At 39.7% G+C, this 15,651-nt stretch overlaps 2 protein-coding genes across 8 annotated transcripts in view; one reads left to right on the top strand and one right to left on the bottom strand.

Annotated features, from left to right (window-relative positions):
* Positions 1-6,995, bottom strand: part of MYO9A (myosin IXA) — a 321,905-nt gene extending 314,910 nt beyond the window's left edge. For all 6 annotated transcript variants that reach the window (XM_027859077.1, XM_027859085.1, XM_027859114.1 and 3 more), the window contains exon 1: positions 6,939-6,995. The gene's annotated coding sequence lies outside the window, so the exon portion shown is untranslated. The remainder of the gene's footprint in view (positions 1-6,938) is intronic.
* A 528-nt stretch (positions 6,996-7,523) lies between these two features.
* SENP8 (SUMO peptidase family member, NEDD8 specific) overlaps positions 7,524-15,651 on the top strand; it is a 45,261-nt gene continuing 37,133 nt past the window's right edge. Inside the window, exon 1 of one of the 2 annotated variants that reach the window (XR_003568865.1) lies at positions 7,524-7,724. The gene's annotated coding sequence lies outside the window, so the exon portion shown is untranslated. The remainder of the gene's footprint in view (positions 7,725-15,651) is intronic. The other variant, XM_027859175.1, reaches the window with a different exon arrangement.

The raw sequence follows: 15,651 nt of genomic DNA, 5'->3' as shown, positions 1-15,651 counted from the left end.
AATGTTTTACTTTAATCTAGATCTGTAATTGATGGATGAAAGTAAATCTCAAATAATTTGAAACAGCAAGCAATATAATTTGTCAGTGAATGATTCACAGAAGTATGTAATACGAAAACAGGACATAAGACTTGAAATACTACATGTAAAAAGAGAACAATTAGCTCAAATTAACAAAATGTACCATGGTTTCAATGACAGAAAGAATTCAGAACTTTTTATGGTATCTTCAGCTTGGAGATACACATAAGAAAAGTACATTTTGAAATTTTTTACAATGAGAAAAGAACACAGTTGAAACACTTCATACATTATGATTTACTTCCATTTGAGAGCAAATTTTTACTTTTCCAAGAAGTCATCCAACATACACTTTTGCCTCTTGATCTCCCAGAACTACTCCCATTTCTACAGTACTTTAAGGTCTAAGGTATTTTCCTACCCTATGAAGTTACTATAGGCATTAAAAATACTATTACCCTTATTTTAGAGATGAGAAAAATAAGAGGTCAGATGACTTACTTGCCAAGATTATATTAAGTGTAGACTTCAACAAAGATTAAACTCAGGTTAACTGACTCCAGAGCTGAGTGATCTGGTCTTTCCATTCACAACTTTATGCTGCCACATTGTTCAAAGTTAACTGCCTTAGTCAAGTCAACAAGTATTTATTGAGCACCTACTATAATATGACAGGTACTATACTAAATATTGCAGATACAAAGAAAGGTAAAAACAGCCCCTGCCCTCAAAAAAGCTCCCAGTCTAATGGGAGTGGGGTGGGGGACAACATGGAAACAACTATGGACAAACAAGATAACAGACAGGATAAATTGAAGATAATCACACAAGGCACTAACATTATGGAGGGACCAGAATGGGATTTTTTTCAGAGACTTGAAAAAAGCTAAGGAAACCAGGAAGCAGAAACAAAGAGGGAAAAAATTCCAGTTTAGTGGACAGACAAGCACATCCTAAACAGTTAGCAACAGTAGCCATGTTTACTACTTAGACATAGGGCTGTCAACATCTTTAGAGTCACAAAAAAGACAATCTTAAGAGAAAAACAACTAAAGATCATTACATTTGTAATAAAAGAAAAGCATTTCAGAAAACCAGCTGTCTGTGATTCAAGACAGCTAACTGGTTCCTCACTGCACATGTAACATTGCTCTGCAGCTGCCCGTTGGATGACCCCACTGCCAAAATATGCTGGGATCATAATTCACATTTAAGACCGAGAGGCAAAACATTTTCTTTAAAGTGGTTTAGATGATTAAGAACTCTACCTTTTCCAAGCATTCCAAACCTGAGGTAAGCACTGGATCTGGGATTTCATTAGTATAAGGAACTCCTAGATGAGAAAATCCCACTTACCAATATGTCAGTACCTTCTCTGCAACTTAAAGAGTGTGAGATAATTGCCTAGAGCCCTGAGAGGTTAAATGACTTTCCCAGGGTCCCATAGCTAGTGTCAGAAGTGGGTGGGACTTGAACCTAGGTCCTCCTGTTTCTGGGGGCCAACTTTCTTTTCACTATGCCCTACTACATCTCATTCAAAATGTGTTCTTTTCAGCAAAATTATTTTTATATGCCATTGTTCCTGCCATTCGAAAAAATGGGGGCAGCTGGGTGGCGCAGTGGATAGAGCACCAGCCCTGGAGTCAGGAGGACCTGAGTTCAAATCCAGCCTCAGACACATAACACTTACTAGCTGTGTGACCCTAGGCAAGTCACTTAACCCCAACTGTCTCACCAAAGGGAAAAAAAATGATTTGATGTTATTGTAACTGTAAAGCTGAAAAGACTAAATACAAAATTAAGCATTCATACAACTGAAATAAAGTATATAATACAACCTTAAAATTTCTGATCTGTGCTCGTCTATTAAGACCCACTCATGGTGACAGTGTCAAAACAAGGAAGGGAATGTATTGGAGAGATATTGCAAAGGCGAAATCAACAAGCCTTGACAACAGCTTGGATATGGAGGTATGGGATACTGAGAAATCCAGGATGACTCCTAGGTTGTGAGCCTGTGGGACTGGGAGGATGGTGTTCCTCTCTACAGTAATGCAGAAGTTAGAAGATGGGGAATATTTAAGGGGAAAGATAATGAATTCCATTTTGGACATATTGAGTTTAAAACATCTAATGTACATACAGTTGGAAATGTCTGAAAAGTAGTTGGGAGACTTGAAATTGGGGGTCAGCAGAGAGTTTGGGGCAGGTTAGAAAGATTTGAGAATCATCAGCATAATGGTAATTAAATCCATGGGAACTGATGAAATCACTAAGTGAAGTAATATGGAAGGAGAAGAGAAGAGGGCCCAGGAGGGACACCTAGAGGTAGAGGATGTGATCTGGAGAGGATTCAGCAAAGGAGATGGAGCAGTCAGATAGTGAGGAAGAGAAACAGGAGAGGGTGTCCTGAAAACCTATAGAGAAGAAAAGTGTCAAGGAGGAGACTATGATATTGTTCAGTGTCAAAGACTGAAGAGAGGTCAAGGGGAATGAGGATTGAGAAAAGGCCACTGGATTTGGCAGCCAAGATCATTAGTAACCTTGCAGAGAGCAGTTTCAGTGGAATAATAAGGTTAGAAGCAGGATTGTAAGGGGTAAAGAGAGAGAGAGGAGATAAAGTTATTATTATTAATATAGATTACATTTTTAAGAAGTTGACAAGTCAGCCAATAGAATGTTTAATTATGTGAAACAAATTACTTCCTCCAAGGTAGAAACATTTTTTAAAAACATTTCATACTGCAAGAAAATCATACATCTATTAGCTACATTTGGGATACATAGGTTAAGCAGAAGTAAAATGAGAAGGCAGCTTTTTGCTATCTATTAATAAGAGGGAGAAATTAAAAGGAATATACTTGGATTCCTTTCCCAGAATTCTAAACTTATCTATTGAAAATTGTTTAAGTGATTTTTAAAGTGATTTAAGTTCAAAATCCATTCCTTTACTACATTTACAAATTTCCACAGTATTTCACTCAGAATGCCACCATCAAAAGCAAGGGCACTAATAGTCTTAACTAGCTACCACAGAACTCTGCAACTGATTTTCTGCTATCAGTCAAATGTCATTCAATATCTTCAGATCAAAGATTGGAGCCTAAAAATGAAATAGTCAAATTCTCCTCTCCCTGGAAATATGTTTAACTTTATGAATTAGCCTGTTTTAAACAGAGGTTTTCATTTTCAGCCCATTTTGTTGTTGTCAGTTTTTACTCCTTAACTATTACATAAGGTATGTTGTGATTTAAATAAAATCCAATATATGAAAACCTGGATTTTCTTTTTCAAACAGAATAAAAAGTCCTTCAACATCTCCCTGCCTTTGCTTTTCCTATCTACACAGTGAAAATAACAGTATTTGCCTACCTTACAAAGGTGTTTAAAATAATAGTTCCCATGTTACATGTTTAATATTTACATATCTCTTCCTTCACAACTAGATAATCAAATACTGTCCTTTTTTTCTTTTGGTCCAGATGTGTGATTTCATCGGTGCAGTGAGCAAACTCCCTCTACCAATGCAGATCAGCAATTGTGCAACTTGGTCTTAGATTTCCTTAGGGGGCATAGACAGCTTAAGGGGCTTGTCAAGTCAGAATGTGTCAAAGAAGGATCTAATGAACTATACACATGCTGCTTCTCACAGCCTTCCACGACTCCCTTCCCCACACAGCCATTATATTGTTGTGGTAGTGGTGTCATCTCAGCCATGTCTGACTCTTTGTGATCCCATTTGGAGTTTTCATGGCAAAGATACTAGAATGATTTGCCATTTCCTTCTCCAGCTCCTTTTACAGACAAGGAAACTGAGGCAAACAAGGTTAAGTAACTTGCCCAGGGTCACACAGCTACTGTCTGAGTGAACTCATGAAGATGAGGAAATTGAGGCTCAGAGATTAAATCTGAGTTTCCTGTCCGTTCTAAATCTATGATCCAACAAAAGCAGTACAGGAGGAGATTCCAACTCAAGTCTCAGACTTCAGAGTGCCCTGTTGACCAAATATCTCTCCCTCTATTTAACTCCTCAGAAATTAGTGTTCTAAAAATACATGACAGTATTAATGTGGTGTTTTTAGAATTACTTGACTGATCATTTTAAGGGCTAAAGAATGCACAAATTTTCTTCAAAATTTATGAAATCTCTCTCAAATGTACTATTACAGATTGAACAGACTCTGAAAGGAAGAGAAATGATATAGGAAGACTTTGTATTACTAATTTCTACCAGATTCCTCACTTAAAAAAAAAATGCAAAAGACCCAATCATTCCCCTTCATCAAGAACTAAATAATACTAATGTCAACATATTTTCTTTTTATCCATCAGCCAAATACAGCATAGTGAAGAGCTACTATACACACACACACACACATACACAGGATCTTGCCAAGGTCCCTACAATCTACATATACCAAGCTTTCGATGAACAAATTTACATTTCTTCTGGTATGAAGAAAAGCCTTATCACATAAAAGATATCAGATGGGAGGAGGAAAGGAAAGACAGAAGGAGGGAAATCATCCTGTTCCTAATATTACCTCAGAATTCCTCAGTTAATACTACAAAATCATAAGCAAAAATGTAAAGTATCAATTGCTATTTTTTCAAATAAAATGTTTTAATTTCTATTTTAAAAACTAATTTCATTCAATGTTGGCAAGTTTTCAAAACATCTTTTCTAAACTGACCTTTTTATTTATTGTCTTGCTAGTTCTAGTTCAATTTACTTAAATTTATGTACATAAGCGTGTATATGTATATGTACATATGAAGGGAGAGAGACACACACAGAAAGAGAGAGAGAGAAAAAGAGAGCCAGAGCGAGAGGGAGAGTGCCAGTGGTCTCTTTCTCTCTCTCTCTCTCTCTCTCTCTCTCTCTCTCTCTCTTTCTCTCAATAGATATCATTGATGTGGATGTTTACTACAATATTGCAGATCACCACCTAGCCATACCTATCTGGTGTGAATTCTTGTCCACGTCTTTCAAATAAGTTTTACAAAAAGGATCCATCCAATTGACTAGGAGGCCTTTTTTGCCTTATCTTGACAGAGTAAAGATATCTTTGGAGCACGTGGCCTGTTACAACAATTATCCCTAGATCTCATTTTACATTTCTTAATCACACATTTCATTGATGACATTGAAGTTCAATCTAATACCAATTAAAAAAACTACTCAAAAATCACACTTGTACAATGTATATATAAATGTCAAAGAGCCAAAATTACCTTTTTTTGGCCACAATCTGTAATTTACAAGCCTCAGATGACTACCAAATATTAAGAGAAAGGAAAGCATTATCTATAGCTGAATATCAGATAAGGGTAGCAAGATAAAGAATGCATAATTTAAACAATACATGACAATTTAAAGATTGTGTTTTCAATTCATGCCAAGTAGCACTGAAATCTTTCTTTTCCAGCAGAGGAAAAATCTAGAAAGATTAGAGCAACAGCACAGATTTTTTTTTCACCTGAGCCTATCACTGAAAAATAACTTGGACTACAGACTTTTCAGATTCCAGTTAGAAATGTTCAACGTATTTATTTATTTTAAAAGCTAATCTGTTACACAGGTAAAGCCATAAAGAATGCAGCATATGCTTATTCTAATGTTATTGCTAAAATATTAATACTACAACAAATCGTGTAGAAACATGGAGCAGAATTAAAGCTAAAAGAGACTCCTGATGTCATCCAATCCAGCTGTCACACTGGCTAGTAGTGCGGCAATTCAGTGATTAATTTCGAATGCTCTCTAAATTACATCATATTCTTGAGTTTCTAAACTATAACAACCATCAGGACAGTGTTTTCATGATACAACCACTAACGCAAAAAGGAAACATAACTGTCAATAAACTTGGAATAAAAGCATGCCATTTTACTCTGCCTAACTATATAACACAATGAACACTAACAACCGGAGGAAAAGTCTTTTTTTTTTTCCTATTGTACAATGGTACTTATGATAAAGTTCTCTCAGATGAATGAGTTACTGCTTCCAATTTACCTTGAAAGGTAAATTCTAAACTGGGCCATTGGATGTGAATGAATGCATTAACCTCTTGAAAGTTCAAACATTCTTAATTAACAAAGCTTCTGCAAAGGGAGCATTTTCTGGTGTGGAATGGCTTTACAGCAGCCAGATTTGATACTAATGACATCAGTGCAGCATTTTGCACTTGCTCCTCTGAGAAAAATCAGACAGCACGAAGGAGCAGCAGTGGCCCCCCGAAATGACTACTATTTTAACTTTAAATATCAGGGACGTGGACACAGCTACAACGCTCATTTTCCAAACATCCAAAATCGATACCTAAAGAGCCCTCAGGAAAACCGCTGCATCCATCCCACTAAGACGCCGTTTAATAAATAAGTAAATAGATAGATAAATAGATGATGCCCCACGTGCCCCGGCAGCTCTGCTGCAAACCGTTCCCCGCAGCAGGTGAACCTGGGTGTAGATCTCAGTGACATCGGGGCTGGCTTCTTCAGGGGCCGAGGCGACCCACCCCGCCGGCGGCTGTCCCCACCGACCCCGAGTTGTCATGCCGACTAGCAGCGCGGGATGGGGCGGGAGCCGCCGGGTGACCTTGGCGGAGCCCGCCCCGCGCCCAGGGGGCGAGGCCGGCGCGCCCCAGTTCGGCTCGGGGAGCCGCAGCCCCCTCCCCGCCCGCGGCTCGGGGCGGCCCGGCGCAAGCCCTACCTCGGCCTCCCCGAGCGGCCCAGACACGCCCCCTCCCGGAGCCCCCGCGACTTCCGAGGCCAGACCAACGGTCACAACTACCGTCTGGGACCGGGCGGCCGGGCGGGGGCGGCCCGCCGCCGGGGCGGGGCGCGGGCCGAGCCGCCCCGCCACGGGAGAGGGGAGAAGACGTGGGCAGGCTGGCCCCGCGGGCGGCTCTTACCTCCGAGTCGTCGCAGGGTGGTCCGCCGCCGCCGCCGCCTCTTCGGCTGGAGCCCCAAGCCCAGGACGGGCGAGGCCTCCACCGAGCGACCCCGGGCCGGGGCCGGGGCCGAGGCGGCGGGACTCGGGCTCTGGCAGGGATGAAGCAGGAGGGTCTGGCCGCCGCCGGGCATCCCCTGCGTCAGCCGCCCTGTCAGCCCGACTCCACCCGCGCCGGACTCATCCCCGCCGCGAGGCTCTCCGCACCCCGAGCTCCCGCTGCTGCCGCCGCCGCCGCCCCTAGGCTCCCTGACTCCGGCGCCGGCAACCGCCCCGCTGCCTTCTCTACGCGGTCCCCCGCTCTCGGCTCAGTCCGCGCCCCCGCCTCTTCGCTAGCCGGTCATCGCGCGCACGCGCGCCTTCTCTCCTCTGCCCCTCCCTCTGGGGCTCCGCGACAGGCACGCGCACCCCTCCCACGCCCCTTTTCGCCTGGCCCCTAAGACTCCCCGAACACGCCCTGCCCTCTCCCCCTCTCGGAATGGCGCGCTTGCGTGGGACGCTCCCCGCCTCCACTCCACATTTTTTTTTAATCTGTTACTACGACTTTTAATGACGCCAGACTTTATCCCTGCAAGCACGATGTCGCAAAGACGGGACGGGTAGAGAGGGAGAGACCTGGTTTTGCGACGGCTGCCCTCGCTTTACGGGCAGCCGATGCTACCTTAACCGCTGGTTGAGGGGTGGGGGGGAGGAAGGTTTGGCGCGAGCCAAAACGGAGGTGCGTCCCGGGGGGTGAAGCCCAAGGCAGGTAAGAGGACGGGAGCAGCCGGTGTAAGCCGGTCCAGCGGGGCCGAGGTGGGTCTGTCGCTTGGATGGGGTGGGCTGGGGCGAGGTAGCCCTCCCCTGACCCCGCCCCTGACCCCCGCCCTTGGCGGCAGCTCTATTCCGAGGTCTGGAGAAGAAAGCCAGGCCGCGGCTCCCGGGAGCTCCGGGGTCTGGAGGCGCTCTCCCCGTGGTCTTTCACCCGATCAGGAAGGAAAGTCCGTGACTCCGAAAACCGAGTCAACATCGGTGCGGGGAAGGGGCCTCAAGTCCTGAGGGAGGGAAAGGGCAGCGTGCCCGGAGGCGTTGATCGCGCCCCCGCCCCGCCCCACGTGGGTGGGCGAAGGACCCCCTGCCAGGGCTGAGCTCCCCTTTTCCTCGGGAGCCCTGCAGCAAGTCGGGGACCCCTCCCCCCACCCTCACCCCAGCTCTCTACCTGTTAAAGCAGTGACTTCTTGGGATTTTTCTCCCCGCAATAATTGTGCAGCTCCCTTAGAAAGTGACGCCTTGCTCATGACTTTGTTTACTGTAAACTCCCTGAACCCCCATCGCCAATACCCAAGGTTAGGGCTGCAAGAATCTGGGCGACTCCGCACTGGGACTGCTGTTACCATGTCCATGTGTTTCGCCAAGTATCCCGGGGCAGAAGGCAACTTTGTATATTTGTCAGCCCGTTCAGACCTTGCTAGGAATTTACAGGCTTTGACCTGCGCTGAAGACTTAGGAAGAGCAGCTGTTCTTCGCCCCCCTCCTCCTCCTCCCCCCCTCCTCCTCCTCCGTGCTGCCCTCCCAGCTGCTGCCCCCAATAAGCGAGACTGGAAGGGCTTAACCATTTCGTGAATCACCCGGGGAGGGGGGGGCCTGGAATCCTGGTTCCTCATTAGACGAGTTCCGCCTATTATCCTATATGTAGTTAAACTGCTTCCTGTAATCCACCCCCAATTTGGGAGAAGGCTTTGAAGTTTTAAAAAATATCAATTTATATGTCATAATATGTGGTAAGCCACAAGCCCCCTGTTGTATATATTTTTCTTCAACAACAAACAGAATTATTTTAATCAGCAGATATTATTACTCTGCATTCGTATAATATTGGACACTTACAGTATACTTTCACAGGCATCCTCAGTTGATTTTCACAGCCACTCTGTGAAGTAGGTGTCCCCATTTTACAGATGAGGAAACAAGCTCAGAGAGCTTAAGTAATTTGACCAGGATCATATAACAAATAAGTGGCAGAACTGGGGCTAGAACCCAGGTCATCAGACTCCTAATCCAGTGGTCTTTCCACTAAACCGAAAGACTGGCCTGTATAGTTTAGTGGAAAGAGCACCAGATTTAGAATGGAGGTGTGCTGTAACTCCACCCCTTGTGTTTTAAAAAGAGGATGGCCAGTAGCTACTTGGCTGTAATCAAATGCCATATAAATATTATTGCTTGGGACTGGTACAAAAATCTTCTCCATGTTACTTGGCCTCCAGCAATTTATACTCCTAGAAATGAGAAATATGTAACAAGTAGCTATCACAGAAGACAGTATGTGGTGAATGCCATATAAAGTTTAAAAAAGTGGCTCAATACATGAATAAAGAGTGTAGTGTTCCACACTGACATAATTAAGTAAATGTGTATTCCTGATGATTTTGTTTGAATAAAGTTTTGCCAGATTAGATGAACTCTTAAAACTTCTGTATAAAAAGTTTTAAAACGCTGTTGCATCACAGATGAACATGAAGTAATGGATTGTTAGGGCTGGAATATTGCCTTCTAAACCTGACTCAGTATAGACTCCCCCGGAGAGGGAAGAAGAAACTTTCTTACTTTTTCATTCCCCAAACAATTTATTTGAGAAGAAACTAATATTTTTAAAATCCAGGTGATCTCTACCGAACCCTGAATACGAAATTACTTCCCAAAGCTCTTGAATGGTTTATCCTTAGTACCTAGGTATGTAATGTAGATGGCTTTCTGGATGGTGAACCCTGGAGCCTGGAAGACCTAGCTTCCAATTCTTCTGTTTGACACTTTGTAGGTACTAGGAACCTGGTCAAGTCTCCTCACCCCTTAGTGCTCCCAGGTGTCTCTCTAAACTTATCGATTATGGAATTGATGATTAACACCAAAGAAGTTTCTACACCAATGAATACAAATGTGGAGCCCCCTAAGAACTTGTCATATCCATGTCAGGGCCAACTGTTCATAACTGAAATATTGACACTAGTGTAGTAAATTGAGAACTAGAGAGCAAAATAATCTTTTAAAGTTCCTTCCAACTCTAAATCTGTTGTTCTAAAATGAGCTGTAGCTGTTTAAACTTATTAATAAAAAGTTTTCTAAGATGAGATGGATGTTACGAAGATGTCTAATTCAAAACTATTTAAATAAACATAGTTCATATTTCAATCCAAGCTTTAACATTTTAAAAATTGTCATGCATAAAATGTTTTGACAAATCTAGTTTTATTCTTTTTTTAATTCAAGGCTTTTATTCACTCTGCCTTTCATAATATGTCAATCACCAAATTGTGTTTTGAATATCATAGTGCCACAAATCTGGTTTTGGTAGCTTAGTTTCTAAGGAGAATTCATTGTCTTTCTGTTCCAGGTGCCTAGAGTGGCTGCCTAGTTTGTATGCCACATTATTGTTGCCCAAAAAATTCATTAAAGACCAAAGTGGTTTTAGTGGTGTGGTTTCAAACTATGAAAGTCTGGATTTATTCAGCAGCTGAAAGTGTTTGAGTGAAGTAATCCACCTTTTCTCATATTTTCTATCTGTGAAGAAAAGATAACACTTGGTAATTGAAAAGCTTTTTAAAGAATTTCACATATTGGAGAAAACCTTTCTGAAAGTAACTTTACCTGACTTCTGCTGTTTGTTTAATTCTCCTTCCTATAGCCTCCTTTGTTAAAGTGCTGTATCTTCTTGTGGATGTTTGTAAAAACATCTTTGCCTTGTTGAGTATCCACAGGGCAGTTTTGACTCTAAATTTAGTATTACCTGATGGCCAATGAATAAGTAAGTACTTTCATGAGATTATTATTGATAATAGGTTCTTATTTTTTTAAAACCTGAATTTGCTGACTTTCCCCTTAGCCTGAGTTGAAGATAATGAAGAAATAAAAGTAACATTGCTTAGCTAACCAGTTTATATTAACAACCTTGGTCAACCATTACAGGAAAATGTCTATTACATTTGTTTTATTTAACTCAAATTTTATTGGGAAGACAGTATCATTTTTAAAAAGGCTAAAGACATTTATGAAAGGAAAAGTTCTATTTATCATAGGCCAAGTCAGCCATTACTTTTAGTCTTTAAAAAATAAAACCTAATTAGTTTGGAACCCAATAATTAGATAACTCGAAGACAGAGCAGAAGTTTAGTGTTTATGCTATCTATGAAAGGTTTAGCAGAACGTAAATTAGCTTTGAGAGGAAAATGTTTAACCTTTTTAAAAGAATACTTTTCAAGGATTTAACAAGTACAATTTGCATACCAAAAAATGCTGAATACAAATGAGCTATTCATTAAATCGGAGCCTTCTGCTGCACTTCACTTTGTTAACTTTTGGTTTGCTAAGGTAGATGCTAGAAAAAAATAATTTCCATGTTTTTAGAAAATATAGATAATGTAATGGTAGACTTAGGAGACTTAGTTTGAACTCATAACTAGGACACTTCCTAGCTATGTGACTATGGACCAATCTCTTAACTTCTGTGAACCTCAGTTTTATTAGTCTCTTTGGATTTGTAGCTGAGAGGACCATCAGAGATCATTTAGCCCAGTACCCCCGTCTTAAAGGTGAAGAAACTCAGGCCCAGAGAAATTGTGATTTTCCTAAGTTCACAACAGTTAGTAAACAGCCATGCAGGGATTCAAGCCCAAGTCCTCTGACTCCAAATTCCATCTGTTTCTACTGCACCTTCAGTGTCTTTAAAATGGGACTAGTTCAAATTAGCCTTCCTCCTAATTTGTTTAGACTAATGAGATTTTACTTCATTAGTGTACAGTAGAGCATAGGAAGTTCTCCAAGCAAAGGACAGTTCTGTGATAAAAAAGGATAATCACAACCATCTCAAAGAAAATTGCTTGATATTTACTGTAAATTGAGATCTCTTCGTTTAAAAGAAAAATATGTAATTTAATTATATTTTGACACCTAGAGGTTGAAATAAGACTGGTAGTAGACTGGGTTATCTTTCATTACTTACTGCTTTACCCCTTTGCCATTAATATGTCTAGTAAAACGAAGACATACAAACGTTAGAACCTTGGGACTAGGTAGAATCTCAAGTGGTCACCTTCACCTCTCTAGGCCTAAATAGGACATTAAAGTAATGGAGGCAAGCTGGTGTCCATCCTTTACCACCAGGTATTAATAAAATTATCAAGCATGGTATCAAGTACTTTTGAAAATTGATAGTTGAGTTTCTCCACTTGCAAAGTAATGATATTCTCTCGTGTGGATGTTGAAATTTATGAATTCATATTTCCTAGATCACAAAGGAGATTCCCTTATGTGTAATTGATTTACATTTTTAGCATACAGTTTCAAAATCTAATTCACTTTCATTCATATGTCGTGTATACAAATTGAAATGGCCCTTTTCAAATGCAATTTTTTTAAAAAGCTCCTGGATTTTAGGATTAGCATTGAAAATACTTAATTTTTTAAAACATTTGAACTTTCTTTTTAAAAACATTTCTATTTATGCTGTCATATAAATATTAAGCTATAAACTGCTTAACAAAATTTAATATTTTAGGAGGCATACTAGAACTGCTTTTTATCAAAATTAATTCATTCATCAGTGTATCTTTATAATGCCTATGACTATAAGCAACAATTGAGCATTTATAATTTAAAAAGGGAGAAGATGCCATTGTCTTGACCTTCAAATGCTTACCCAGTTTGGGACCAATCTACAGAAATATAGATATTCTGCTGAGAACAATGCAGTATTATCACAGCAGTGTTTCACACTAACTTTCTAAGGCACCAAACCACATGGGCAGTTTCACAGTCATAGCTTATTGAAAATTTATACTCTTGAATTTGAGTTTCTATTTATTCCATTTTTCATTATTTTAATTTCACCCAACATTTCAGGCAAAAATCTGCCTTAATTTCCAAACCAATATTGAGCTGTAAAATTATGGTTTGTTTTTAACATAAGTTCCTCACCTTGGGTTCACAGAAACCAGTGTTTCTGTTGTATATTTCTTTGTATTATTGCTTTGATTCTATATAGCCATTCGTTACTTGCTAACTTATTAAGGTTGTTTCAGGTTTTTTGCTTTGGAGAGTTTTGTTTTGTTTTACCAGTACTGCTGAATTCTTATGAGAGGTCTGTCTGAACAGAAATTTAATTGGTTCCTTGAAAAATCACCTGTATCAACCCAAAGTCATATTTGAATTGTGATCAAATATGTGATTTTTTTGGTAATCAGAACTAATTTTTTAAAATAGCATATTTCAGTAAAAATCTAAAACAACCTACAGATAACAGGGATTAAGTAACTGTTAATCAGAGGGGGAAATGCTTAAGAGGGACTAGCTGACATGAAAATTAGAAGGACAAGCTACATTGCAATAAGATTTAAAAAAAAAAAGGCAAGTTGTTAGTACTAGTTCAGGAGACTTAATGATTGTTAGGTTGATTTGGAGATTGGCTTTCCACATGGAGAAACACAGTAATGTAATAAAGAATCTGAATGGAATGGTGCTTAGGAAAAGATAAAATTTGTATTTCATTCTGAAAATTAATTCAATAAACATTTATTCAATTCAGCTAATAAATTCAATTCAACAAGCATTTATTCAGCACCAATTATGGGTCAGGCACTACAGATGCAAATGCATTGAAACAGATATTCCAGCGATTGTCCATATTAGGCCATGTTGATATGGAAATTCTCAGCAGCTCTACATATGTTATCTATTTTAAATATTTTTTCATCTCTTGTTATTTGAAAGGATGTCATGTGGAAAAGGGATCATATTTACAGTGTTGCTCCAGAGAACAGAACTAGGGCCATTGTTGAGTGGGGGCTATTACAGGGAATCTAAAATGTGTAATGGAAAGAGCACTAGGCATCACAAGATCTAGGTTCCCGCTGTGGTACCTCAGGCAAGTCACTTAAACTCTGAACTAAAGTTTCCATCTTTATTTGAAGATAATATACATAATTTTAGCTCTCAGAGGATGATACATTGTTCATCTCGTGAGATTGCTAAGGAAATCAAATGGTAATCAATATAAAGCATAACCTTAAAATATTCTATAAATGAGTTATGAGGAAGAACTTTCTAACGGTTAATTAGTTCGCCCAAAATGCACAGAATCCCAGAGTTAAAAGAAAGCCCAGAAAACAACCAGTCCAACTTCAATCTGAAGAAATTCCTTCCTAAGCATCCCCATTAGAATGTGTGCCCTTTGAGGGCAAGGACTGACTTCACTTTTGTTTTTGTCTCTCTAGCACTTAGCTCAACATTGGGTACAGAATAAGCTCTTACGTTTTGGCTTGAAAGATCTAGTGAGGAAGAAACCACTACCTCCAGAGGCAGCCTGCTTCACTTTTGCAAAGCTCTTCTAATTGTTTAGAAGTTTCTCCTGACAGCAAGACTAATCCTTCTAATATATCATAACCCCTCACATTCTTGAAATTAGCTGTCATACCCACTTCCCCCATCCCTAAGTCTTCTCTTCTGGCTAAACAACTCCAGTTCCTTCAGCCAATTCTCATAGGGTATAGACTCATCACCCATCCTGTCCTACTTGCGCTCCTTTGCTCACTCTCCCGTTTATCAGTGTTCATAAAATGTGGCATCCAAAACTGTATTACACTCCAGATAGGGTCTAACTAGGTTAGTGGGCTGCATATCAAAACAGAGAAGTTACCATCCCTGAAACTGTTTAGGCCCAGAGACTGGCTGATCATCTCACAGGCATTCATATGTTGGGTAGGAGTTTGGGCTAGTTGATTTCAAAATACTGCCTAACAAAAATTCTAAGGTTGATTTAAAAATGAAGTTATGGTAAAATTCTTAACTTGATTATGCTGGATTATACTTCCCGACCTGATCATCTCATAGACAAAATTGTCATTAGCTTCAATAAATGACTTGACCACTAATGCACAATTGGCACTTAACGCCTTGATTAAATGTAGGGAATCATGTTACTGACAATTAGAGTGTCATGTTACAGGGAACATCAGTTGCAGTTAGGATATTTCTGAGCAATTAGATTTAAGCCCTACACAGTACAACAGCCAAAGACTATATTTGAAAAATAGGATCTCTTGGGCACTTATTATATGCAGCAGAGCTACTGTTTTTTGTGTGATATCTTAAAATGACATCATAATGAGGCTATTTTATATATGTATATATATAATTTATGTCTTATGAAATATATAAATTTATGTGATAAAGTATATTGATATGAATATCTAAAAATCAGTAACATCTATATGTATGTGTAGAGAGGTTGTATATGTAGATAGATATGAGACATTATTAAGTAATTTATTATAGAATTTATTTAAATTATGTGAATTTATTTAAATTATGTAAATTTATCCTTCGCTTTAGTAAATAAAGCCTCACGATGTCTAAGGAAGTCTAGACTTTTGATTCTTATTCCTTTTAAAGTGTATGTGTGTATGTATATATGTATATATCTATTTGGATATATACATGGAAGATTATTTAAAATTATATTTATATAAAAATTTTATATATTATATAAATTTTAGAAGGAATGAGAGTCAAAAGTCTGCACTTCCTTAGTGAGCCTTCATTTACTAAAGCAAACAATACTGGTGTTCTCATCACCTGACAGCCATACACACATTTTCAAGGAGTAAAAATACATATGCTATGAAGTATATGTAAATGCTGTTGTTAAT

Source organism: Vombatus ursinus, unplaced genomic scaffold (assembly GCF_900497805.2).
Source record: "Vombatus ursinus unplaced genomic scaffold, bare-nosed wombat genome assembly UNPS02000749.1, whole genome shotgun sequence".
In the NCBI taxonomy this organism is placed as follows: Eukaryota; Metazoa; Chordata; class Mammalia; order Diprotodontia; family Vombatidae; genus Vombatus; species Vombatus ursinus.
This window is presented reverse-complemented; position numbering and strand designations above follow the sequence as displayed.